Consider the following 10691-nt stretch of genomic DNA (forward strand, 5'->3'; position numbering starts at 1 on the left):
GCTTGTAGGAAGCTTGTTAACAGAGTTTTCTCTGCAATCTGTGCATCAGTTTTTTTCATGTGTGGACTTGGCGGATTGCAATCCAGAGACATCTTCCTGCTGTTAGATGTACGTGTGTGTGTCTTTCAGGGGGTGGTAGGGAAGATAAAACAAAGAGTTCTCTGGAGCGTGGAGCCAGGGTACCCTCTGCTAGGCACGGCTTGTCTGCTCTCCTAAGATGAGGGGAGACTGATTCCACAGGGGGCCTTTGAGACGGAGGGGGCTAGGACAGGGAGGAGCAGCATTCTGGGCAATTCCACCATCTTTTTTCTCTGCTTTTTGCCTAGTCCTGAAGGAGAGTGCCCTCACAAAGCCACTTCTCATGGTTTTCCATAGCTGCTATCAGGCACCTCATCTTTAGAAAGCTAATTCTAATTAAAATATTACCCTTTCAAGAGACCCTTCCCAGGCTTGGGAAAGGGGAAGGAGGCTCCTCCAACTCCAGCGGCCACCAGAGCAGAGGGAATATTTATTACCTTTCTGGATATCATTACCTAAGAATACAATTTTATGAACTTCCTAATCTGTTAGCTTGATTTATCTGGATGGGCAGGGACCCAAAATAAACATTTGGGGTATTTGGTAGAAAAAAAAGTCTTTGCCTCTGACCAGTCTTCCTGATAGAACTGACCACCCCTTTGGCCTGCTTTCAGTGCACCCTGTATCACTTAGCCCCGTTTTAATTTTTCTCCTGCAGCGTGTGGCTGCTTTGGGTATCCGAGTTTTAGCTGCCTCTTGACAGTTAAAAATGGTAGAGTGCCCTGTTTGAACCTGCAAGGATCCCTCAGCCACCGCAAAATCTGTGCAGCTGGAGGAGCTTGGGTCCCCTTTGGATTTGGGGTGCAGAGAGAAACCAAGGTTTGCTCCTTGCCCTCCGGGTCCAGGAGCCCCTTCTCAGACCTGGCTCCCCCTCCACTCAGGATTTTTCTGTTCTTCTCTCTGGTATCAGCTCTGGAGCTTCTCTGAACATAGGGTCCATCCAGAAGCCAAGCCCACATCCATGGAGCAGGGGTGAGGGCCTCTGTGGCTCCGTCTTCCTGTTTGCCAGTCCCTGCAGGCCCAGCTAGCTGATAAATCAGGAGACAGGCAAGACAAGGATGGGTGGAGAGGGTCTCCCAGAATGTTTGAGGATGAACAGGGTTACAGAGCCTAATAATGGAAAAGGAACTATTTTAAATTTCCAGTCACCATCAGCAATTGCCAGATTCCCTAAGATGTAGGGTCCTCCAAGGTCTGCTTTGCCAGCCATTTTAGCAGTGTGGGTCAAGCCCAAAGAAGTGTCACCTCTCCTCACTCCTCCTTTCTGACCCTCTCTTCCCAGCATCACAGATTGGGAGAGAGAAGTATATTTGAACTTCCAGGCGGAGAAACCCTAAAACTGAGCGTGTAGGAGGCACTGCGAAATAGCCCAACCCTAGGTTCCCGCTCTTGGACTCTGGTTTCCCGGGAAGCCAGGCGCCAGAGAATGGGCACAAAGCCGCTGCCTCATGGGCGGTCCCAGGTGCCCTTCTCGGAGCAGCCAGGGTCTTGAGGATCGCGAAATGGGGCCCAACTGGGGAAAGACGAGATGCGAGGGGCCAGCAGCTGCCCGGCTCCTCCTCCGGGTTCCATCCACGCCGCCGCGTCAGCTCCAGGCGCAATGCCGCCTTCAGCTGGGTCACGACCCCGGCTCGGCTCGGACTGCGGACAATAGGGTGCGGGGCGGGGGCCGCGGCTGCGTGGCCGGCCGAGCGGGTTCACAGCGCGGTGAACTCCGCTCCACCTCCCTGCCGGGTCTCGCCCTTTAGAGCCCAAGATCCCTTTTCCTGCTCCTATTCCACCTTCCATTTTTTCGCGGAAAATTGAACAGACTCTCAATTGCCTCTCGACCTACCAGGACCCCACCGGTACCACCACCAAAGAAGGAGATTTCACTTTCTTTAGAAATGAAAGGACAGTTTTCTCCGAGTTACAAGAGTAGGAAATGGGACCCTCTCGAGACTTTGGTGGGGACGGAGAGGGCAGATCTAGTTAGCAGCACAGCATCCCAAAGCCGGACTTGGCGGCTCTGAAGAGTCCCAGGCCATCAAACCAGCAGCCTCCTCCACCCGAGGAATCCGGGCCAAGAACTGGTCCTCCCCCCACCTCCACCCCAAGTCATAAGAAGAATTGCCTCCCTCTTCCCCTGGCCTTTGTCTCTGGATGCCAAGTTAGGATTAGGGCTCTTATAAAAGGGGAAACACGTTCTCAGATCTGATGGGCAGGGACAGGGCTGGGCTATCCGTGGGGGTAGGGGGTGAGTCACCTGGGAGATGTCCCCCAACCAGTTTGTTCTTGTTGGATCTCTGTCCCCACACCAATGATGACCTGGCTCTTGTTTGTGACTCTGTCCCTTTGGGCGGTAGCACAGTGTTTGTAACTTCGTACATGTGGAGTCTTTCCACTTAGCTGGAACAGACTTTGGAAAATAAAGTTACAGAATAGGAGCTGAGTTCTAGCTGGTGGAAAAAAAGGCAGGCAGTCTGGGGAGAGGAGAAAATGGGGGGAGGTATGGGATATTCGCCCTGCACAGTTGCTCCTGCCTTTAGCTGCCTTTCTCCAGCCCCCCACTTCACCCCTATCCTGCCTGACAGGCACAAAGGCATGATGGGGAGATATGGGCCTCCCAGCTGGAAACCTCTCCTCTTGGACTCAGTCTCTCTGATGATTTTGAACCATTTTGGAATGTGACTGCCTCCAGCTCTGTCTGTCTGTCTTTGCTCGGCTGTTTCAAGGTCTCTGCCTAGCATTTCTGCTGCTTTCTGTGCTCCCTGTTTGCTCACATCCTTGCTCCTCGGCCCCTCTCATCCTGCAGTAATCCTCTGGGACAATCCCCAGCCCCAGTGCTCCTCCTTGAACTCCCTCCAACTGAGAAAGCAGAGGAAGAGGAACCAAAAGGTGGGGGCGCCAATCTGGGAGCGACAGCTGAGGTTCAAAGGTTCCTGGCTGAGCCTCTAGTCCAGACAACCTCAGGGGCCCATCTGACTGCTCCAGAGTGGCCCCTGGGCCAGGCGAAAATAGAACAAGGTTTTATAGCCCAGGGCAGATGTTGGCTTAGCTGTCTCACCCAGATTCCCCTTTATCTCTCCTCCACCAAAGAGGGTCCCCACTACACCTTTGTTCTCTTTCCGTTTTCCCCTCCTCCCCCTCCTCTTCCTCTGTTTGATCCTTCCTTTCCCCCTCAAATTATTTCTTTAGATCTGGAAGCATCTGTTCCTTCCTGCCCCTTCTCCTCACACCCTCCTTCCCTCCTTTCCCCCCCTTCCTCTACCTCTAGCAGTCAAAGAAGCCCCCAAATTGAGGGCCTCTGGCCTCTAGCCTGTCTGCTATCCCAGGGCCCAGAGGTCTTTGAGGCCAAATCTTGAGACCCCTCCCCAACCCCCAGTCACTTTTGTTTCATTCTCCCAGCTAGAGAGGGTCCTCGAATTACATGATTTGAGTCTTGGCCCCAGAGGCCAGTCTTTTCTCTCACTGGGACAGTTACCTGTTAAATTCAGGTAAAAGCTAGCACTCTGAGGTGGACGGGTTCAGGGTCGGTGCTAAATTATTTACATAATTTCGCCAGTTCTCTGCTGGGCTCTTTTAGGCTCCAGATTTGGAACGTATCTTCCTGTTCTGACCATAGAGGGGAGGTGGCTTTTTCTAACCTCTCTACCTGGTGGTTCTTTATCACCCTCTCCTGCCCCTTCTCTTGCTTGCAAAGTCATGTTCTGAGCAATTAGAAAGTCCCTCAATCCCTCCCCAAATTCCCAGCCCTAAACTGAGGAGACCAAGGCGATGTCTGCACCGGGCACGTGGGACGGCTGCTCTTCTTTGTCTTCCAAAAAACAAAAAGAAACAAAAAAAAGACTCCCTCACATCCTCCTTCCTCCAGGCATATCTAGGAATATGTGGTCTCCAGAGTTTGAGGGAGAGGGTGGTAAACTCAATCAGGGTAGACAATAGCCTGTCTTTTCCTCTCTTGGCCAATCTCGTTGGGTCTGAGTCCAGATAATTCAGGCCCAAGACTCCTGAACTCTGCCTGGTAGACCTGTCTCTGGCAAGAACCCACCTTACATGCCAGAGTCCCAGACTGGAATAATCCCAAGGTCCTTGCCCTAGTGCCCACAGCTGAAAACTGATAGAAAAGAGTAAATCCTCCTGCCTCCCTCCCCTCCAGCTTCATCCTGAGCTTCAGGCCTGCCTGAGATTCTGCCCCCTCTTCTCTCCTTGAGGACTGGTGGTTGGCCAAGAGCCCCAGATTCACATTTCCCAAGGCTCTGCCACTCAGTTTCCATGGTGATGAGAGGCAACTGAACTACCCCCTCCTTCACCCTCCTTCCCCTGACTGGTTGGACAGACCTAGACCAGCCAGGATGTTCTCTGGGGGAACTTGATCTAAGAAAGATACAGGAGACAGGAGCCTGTATTTTGTTAAAGCATCTCTGTGAATTAGTCAGGATGGAAGAGGGAAGACTGGGGAAAGAGTTCATCCCTCCAATCTACAATTTCATAGTTCTTTCTCTCTGCACACATGTTTACCTAGAGGCACACCCTCAAAACACACATGATACATACTTGCAAGGACCTCAACACATTCATTTCTTTTGTTCATGTATGCATAGGTGGGTGACTTTGCTGAAACCGTGTGTGTGTATGTGTGTGTGTGTAGAGGCAATGAGTGACGTAGAATAACATCTCAACTAGAGTGCCTATGAAGTCGGTTCTTTGACTTACCACTGATGTCACTACTGACAGAGGCTTTTGCTGTCCCTGCTTCTCCATACACTGCTCTAAAAGGCCTGCCCATTTGCTGAAGACCATGTGGCCTGAGGACTCATCCTTGATCCTGCACTTGGTTCCTAGGCCTGGGGTGGTTAAAGAAGGAAGTGCGAGTCAGAGGCCTCTGGAAGATCCGATTCCTCACTTAATACTCTCATTTCTATGTCAAAGTAAATCAAAACCACACATATTTCTCTAACCCTCCAATCCACACCATTGTGCCCATAGGCAGTTCCTAGGAAACCACCACCACCACAACAGCAGCAGCACCTGCAGAGTAACGACCCCCTAGGGTTGTTGACTGCCTTACAGTGCGATTGGAGGATTCACTGGACTGATGTATGGAAAGTGCTTAGATGAGTGCTTGGCATCCAGTAAACTTTTGTAAGTGCTATGTATTGTTATTATTAACAATAGTAAGCATTTTCTTAAGTGCTTACTATGTCCCAGGTACTGTGCTAAATTCATTATCTCATTTGGTCTTTACAATAACACCATAAAGAAGTTGTCATATCCCCATTTTAGACAAGGGCAAGCTGAGTGAGGCCCGGGGACTTAATGACATGCTGCACTGGTAGAGTCAGGACTCCAATCAGACTTGCCTGACCCCAGAGTGAGTGTTCTGAACCACTCCAGTTCTTTGCTCATGATGGACATGGGCACCGGCTGTTAGGATGCGACTGAGTTTGGCAGGAAGCACTGATGAGGATGTGGGGCAGGGCCAGCCTGAGGGCAAGCAGGACTTAAAGGAACCTGCATTTTGGTACTTGGCTTGGTCTTGTTTTGGCAGCTTCTCGTCCTCATCAACAACAAGCTCTGACCCAGTGCTGCTCAAACGTTTTGGTCTCAGGACCCCTTTACACTCTTAAAAATTACTAGAATCTCAAAGAGCTTTATCAATATTCACCTTATTAGATATTAAAACTGAAACCTTTTAAAATCTTTTTAAATAATAATAAATCTATTACATGTTAACATGACTAACATTTTATGGAAAATAACTATATTTTCCAAAACAATTTAGTGAGAAGAATGCCATTGTTCTATATTTAGGCAAATCTCTTTAACGTCTAGCTCAATAGAAGATGAATGGATTCTCATATCTGTTTCTGCATTCAATTTGTTGTGATGTGTTGTTTTGGTTGAAGTATATGAGTACATTGCCTTATGCAGGTATGTAGTTGGGAAAGGAAGGACCTCGAAGAGCTCCTGAAAGGGTTTCAAGGACCCCCAGGGATCCTTGGACCACACTTTGAGAACCACTGATCTAACCAATTGAGATAACCAGCAGAAGGCACTCCACAAAAATTATGTTGGACAACATTTTAGCTCTCTCATGGTGCTTCTAACTCCGAAACCCATCATCACTTCACTATTCCATGATGTATTTGGATTGTGTTATCTTAGGCTAGTTATTCAGTTTTTTAATCCCATAGATAGATAGATATACATACACAAACACATGCTGTACATGTCATAGGTGCATGTTCATTATTTTTAGTATGACTACATAGAGTAAAATATAGATTTATAGATCAAACAGCTTTCCTATGTTTAGCATTATTTGAGATGGGCAACTTAGCCATTAATATCAATCTTGTTTTTCAGAAGGGGAAACTGAGCCAAAGAGGGGTAATGAGACTTGGTGAAGATGATATGCTCAGCAAGTGGTGGACAGTAGACTAGAATTCCTGTCCTCTAACTCCTAGACCTGTGCTCACCCACTCAGAATCTCTCTTTCTAGAGACATGGCTGCATAACATGCATCTGGAAGGTGTGTGTGTGCCTTGCACAAACTGTTTATGAAAGTATATATGATGGTTGCATTTATCTGAACATATCTATGTATGAGAGGAAAAGCCTATCTTGTACCTGCGTGCAAAGTCACAGTTTTGTTGAGAGGCACAAGGTACCACCCTGCCAGTGTTTCTCCTTCCTCACCAAACTCTCTATGCATCTGTGATCTTGGGTTGGTCTGTCCGTTGTCAGGGACATTTCTTCCATCCAGGTCACCCATTGGTACATTCTCACCAAGCGTATGTAAATTGCCCAGATCTTTACTTCTAGCACACAGATCAGGCACACCTGGGGGTAACAATCCGATCCTCCTCTTCTTCTTTTTTTTCTGTACTTCACATCTAACATACCTTTTCAAGACAAGTGATCTACAAGTGTACAACCAAGAAACACATGGCCGTGTGAACGGAGGTGTATATGTGTCTCTGCAGATGCAAATGTGGAACCCTTCGGCGTCTGTATACTTGTCTAGAGAAGCCCAATGCAAATGTATGAGCAACTGGGGTCTCAGTTCTTTCATTAGTGTGATAGGTATTTATTCATAAATTCTATATTTTACGGCTGTCTGAGGCTCATGTTTATGCACCATCCAATGAGAAGAACCATCAGAAGGAAGTCAGGCTGCCTGAATTCTAGTCCGAGCTTTCTGCCCCCAGTTGCCTTAAGCAAATCACTTACCCAGTGAAAGCCTCCACTTCCTCATCCACATAACGGGGGGAAAGAATTACAGTGTCAGCCACGTCTCTGGATGCAGAGTGTAGAGGGAAACAGTAGGAGATGCCTAAGTGAACATGATTCTTTTTCTACTATGAAACAGTGCGAACAAAATAGTAGAGAGAATAATATCAAATGCTCATATACCCATTACCTCACTTTAACAATGGTCAACCCATGGCCAATCTAGTTTCACCCAGATGAACCCAACACTACTCATATATTTTGAAGCAAATCCCAGACATCATAGCATTTCTTCTGTGAACAATTCAATGAATATCTCTAAAAGATATAAACATTTTTTACAACATAACCACAATATGATTATCAAACCTACTTAAAAAAAAGTTAGCAAAATTTTTTAGCTTTTAAGGAGTGGAAAACATCTTAAAAAACACAGAATGGCTGACCCCTGTGTGTCTCACGCACAGTTTGATGAATATCAGTAAGGGAAAATAAGAATGGTGAAGAAAGGATGGAGTTTCCTTTTTTATTTCCATCTTAAAATCCCAGTTCACCTCCAGAAATTCCCCTTTATTCATTAGGTCCATTAAAAATGGGCTGGGAGGGGACCCTGGAGGTCTAAATATGGTGGGGGCAGCCAGGAGGGACCTTTGGAAGATACTGCAGATCTCATCATGGAAGAAAATAGCTGTCGAGCCAGAGGGAATCTGAGCAAAGGGTCTGTCAAACCATTCTTCCGCATCAGATTTCATCCTTGGCTTGCCAGGCACTTGAGAGATATTGGAAGTCTCATTGGAGTTATAGATCTCCAAAGACATGCAGATACATGTAATAGCATCTTCATACACACATCCAAAAGGTGATGTGCACAGAGGCACAGGCAAATCCATCTGCTCATACACAGGTCAGGTACAAACACATGCAAACATTCAGAGGCAGATGCAAATGTACGAGTACACATTAGCAAACTCAGGCATGTGGGAAAACACAGAGACACAAATCCAAACACTCAGACATATGTTAATATGCAGGGATACAAACATGCAAGTCCTGGAACAAAAATATGAAAAGCCAAATACAAAAGCCCAGAGGCCTGCAAATACATGTTGCACCATTTTTACTCATGACCGGTTACTATGGCCAAGCCCCATTCTAGCTGGCTCCTTTCTTATCCCATCACATGGAGTAAGTACCAGCCAATGCTACCATCCGTGTCACATTCATGCAAATGCACCCCTGAGATAAGTCATCTCAAGGTCTTCCTGCTGCCTCTGCCAGCACAAGTTCTCTATCTTCCAGTCCCCTCTCTCCCCAAAAGAGAAGACTGAGAGTAGTGTGGCATGGTACGTATGTGTGCGTGTGTCCACATGAACACATATTTCTTTGTCTTAACAAGTCAGCTTGGTGAGAAGGGGGAAGGACACTGGCCATGTATGGACTTCAAGTCCCCTCAAGCTGACAAGGGAACATTGCTTTGCCTATGCTGTGCTATAGCTGTAGGTTGGACTGACTTTTCACTGAATCGATTGACCCAAGTGAGTGTTTTGGCATCTTATAGACATGACCAGAGAGCTTTCTCTGGACCTGAGTGAGGCTGTCTCATTTGTCTGGGTTTGATTTCTTGAGTAAACTTACCAATCAATTCAAAGAATAAAGGCGATGGAACTGAGTGGGTGAGGGGTGGACTAGGCTTTGCACAGCCACAGAGTGAATCTGAGTCAAAAGGGAGGGACAGAATCTGACAGTTTCCAAACAAGATCCATCAATTAACTGGAGGTAAACGAGTGGGGTTATTTGGCACTATGTTCACCAAAACTAGTCAACTGACTAAAATGTTCTCATTTCAACCAATTTTTGTGAGATGCAGCAACAGCAACAGCATCTGAGTCAGGAGACCCAAGTGTGTTTGCATTGAAAGCTGGGTCTACACTGGCATTTAGAGTAGGGAAAGTGTTGTGTGACTGTATATTTGGAGGGATAAAGTAGTGAGGCATGGCTGTGTATGTGATTACATGAGTACCTAGATCTGGAACTTACAATTAAATCTTTGGCAAGAGAGTAAAAGTTGTGTAGTATAACTGGGTCTTTTCCTTTAATATGAAATCAGAGAATGTTAGATATTGAAGGGACCGTAGAGCACTTGTGGAAACTGAGGCTTGGAGAGTTTTAAATGACTTGTCCAAGGTCACACAGCAAGGAAATGGCAGATACACATTTAGACACCATATTAGTTTGCTAGGGCTGCCATAACAAAGTACCACAGACTAGGCAGCTTAAACAACAGAAATTTATTTTTTCCCAGTTCTGGAGGCTACTGGTCCAAGTCAAGGTGTTGTCAGGGTTGATTTCTTTTGAGGCCTCTCTCTCTGGCCTGTAGATGGTCCTCTTCACATGGCCTTGGCTTCACATGGTCTTCCCTCCGTGTGTGTCTGTGTCCTGATCTCCTCTTCTTATAAGGACACCCTTCCTATTGGATTAGGGCCGCCCATTGACCTCTTTTTACCTTAATTACCTCTTTAAAGACCCTATTTCTAAACACAGTCACAGTCTGCAGTACTGGGGGTTATGACTTTAGCATATGAATTTTAGGAGGAACATACATAATTCAGCCTGTAAGAGACACCAAGGCTCTGGACCCCCAGTCTATTGTGCCCACATCAGCCTGATGAGAGATCTGGTGGATTCTGTTCTTGAACAGGTTCAATTTTGTTTTGTTTCTTAGGGATGGAGAAGTTGTTATTTAGTGCCAACGTAAGATTTAAAAATATTTTCTGGAGTCAAAGTCCAATGGGAAACTGAGTGACTCCTGCCCAAGGAATCTGGGATTAGACAGACCACCAAAGATAGGGTAAAGGAAGTTCCTACCCAGAACCTTTGGAAGCTACCCTGAAAGGTTAACTCGATCGCCTCAGGGGGATGAGAACCTACCTGGTGTTTTCAGAGAACACAGGTGTCCGACTTTCATGGCTGGCAAGTTCTTTCTTATGTATAATCAGCATTTCTCATACTAAGCTCAACCTCCTTCCCTGGCCTTCAGTCCTCAGAATTGGACAATAGCAAGTTTTTTCCTTTGAAGCTTGAAGAAGGCTTGACAACATATTAAGGAAAATTTTCTATTCCAGACAGCCTCTTTCTCGCCTCTTCTGAGGCTGGAGGTGGGGAAGTCAGAGGCAAAAAAGCTATGCTTACCACTCTGCTCTCTGCCCTGAGACCTTCGGCCCCTCTCCAGGCCCTGGCCCGATCTAGGGGGTGGCACAGATACAGGGAGCAGGGAGAGGCTGACTAATTTCACAGAAATCACAGATGGGCTCCAGTGGGGTTATGGAGCATGGCGTGGGTATGATGACACATGTGCCAAAAAGTGGCCACAACCAGGCAGGAAGGCTCACATTATTATG

The sequence above is a fragment of the Equus caballus genome, chromosome 6 (assembly GCF_041296265.1).
Source record: "Equus caballus isolate H_3958 breed thoroughbred chromosome 6, TB-T2T, whole genome shotgun sequence".
Lineage (NCBI taxonomy): Eukaryota > Metazoa > Chordata > Mammalia > Perissodactyla > Equidae > Equus > Equus caballus.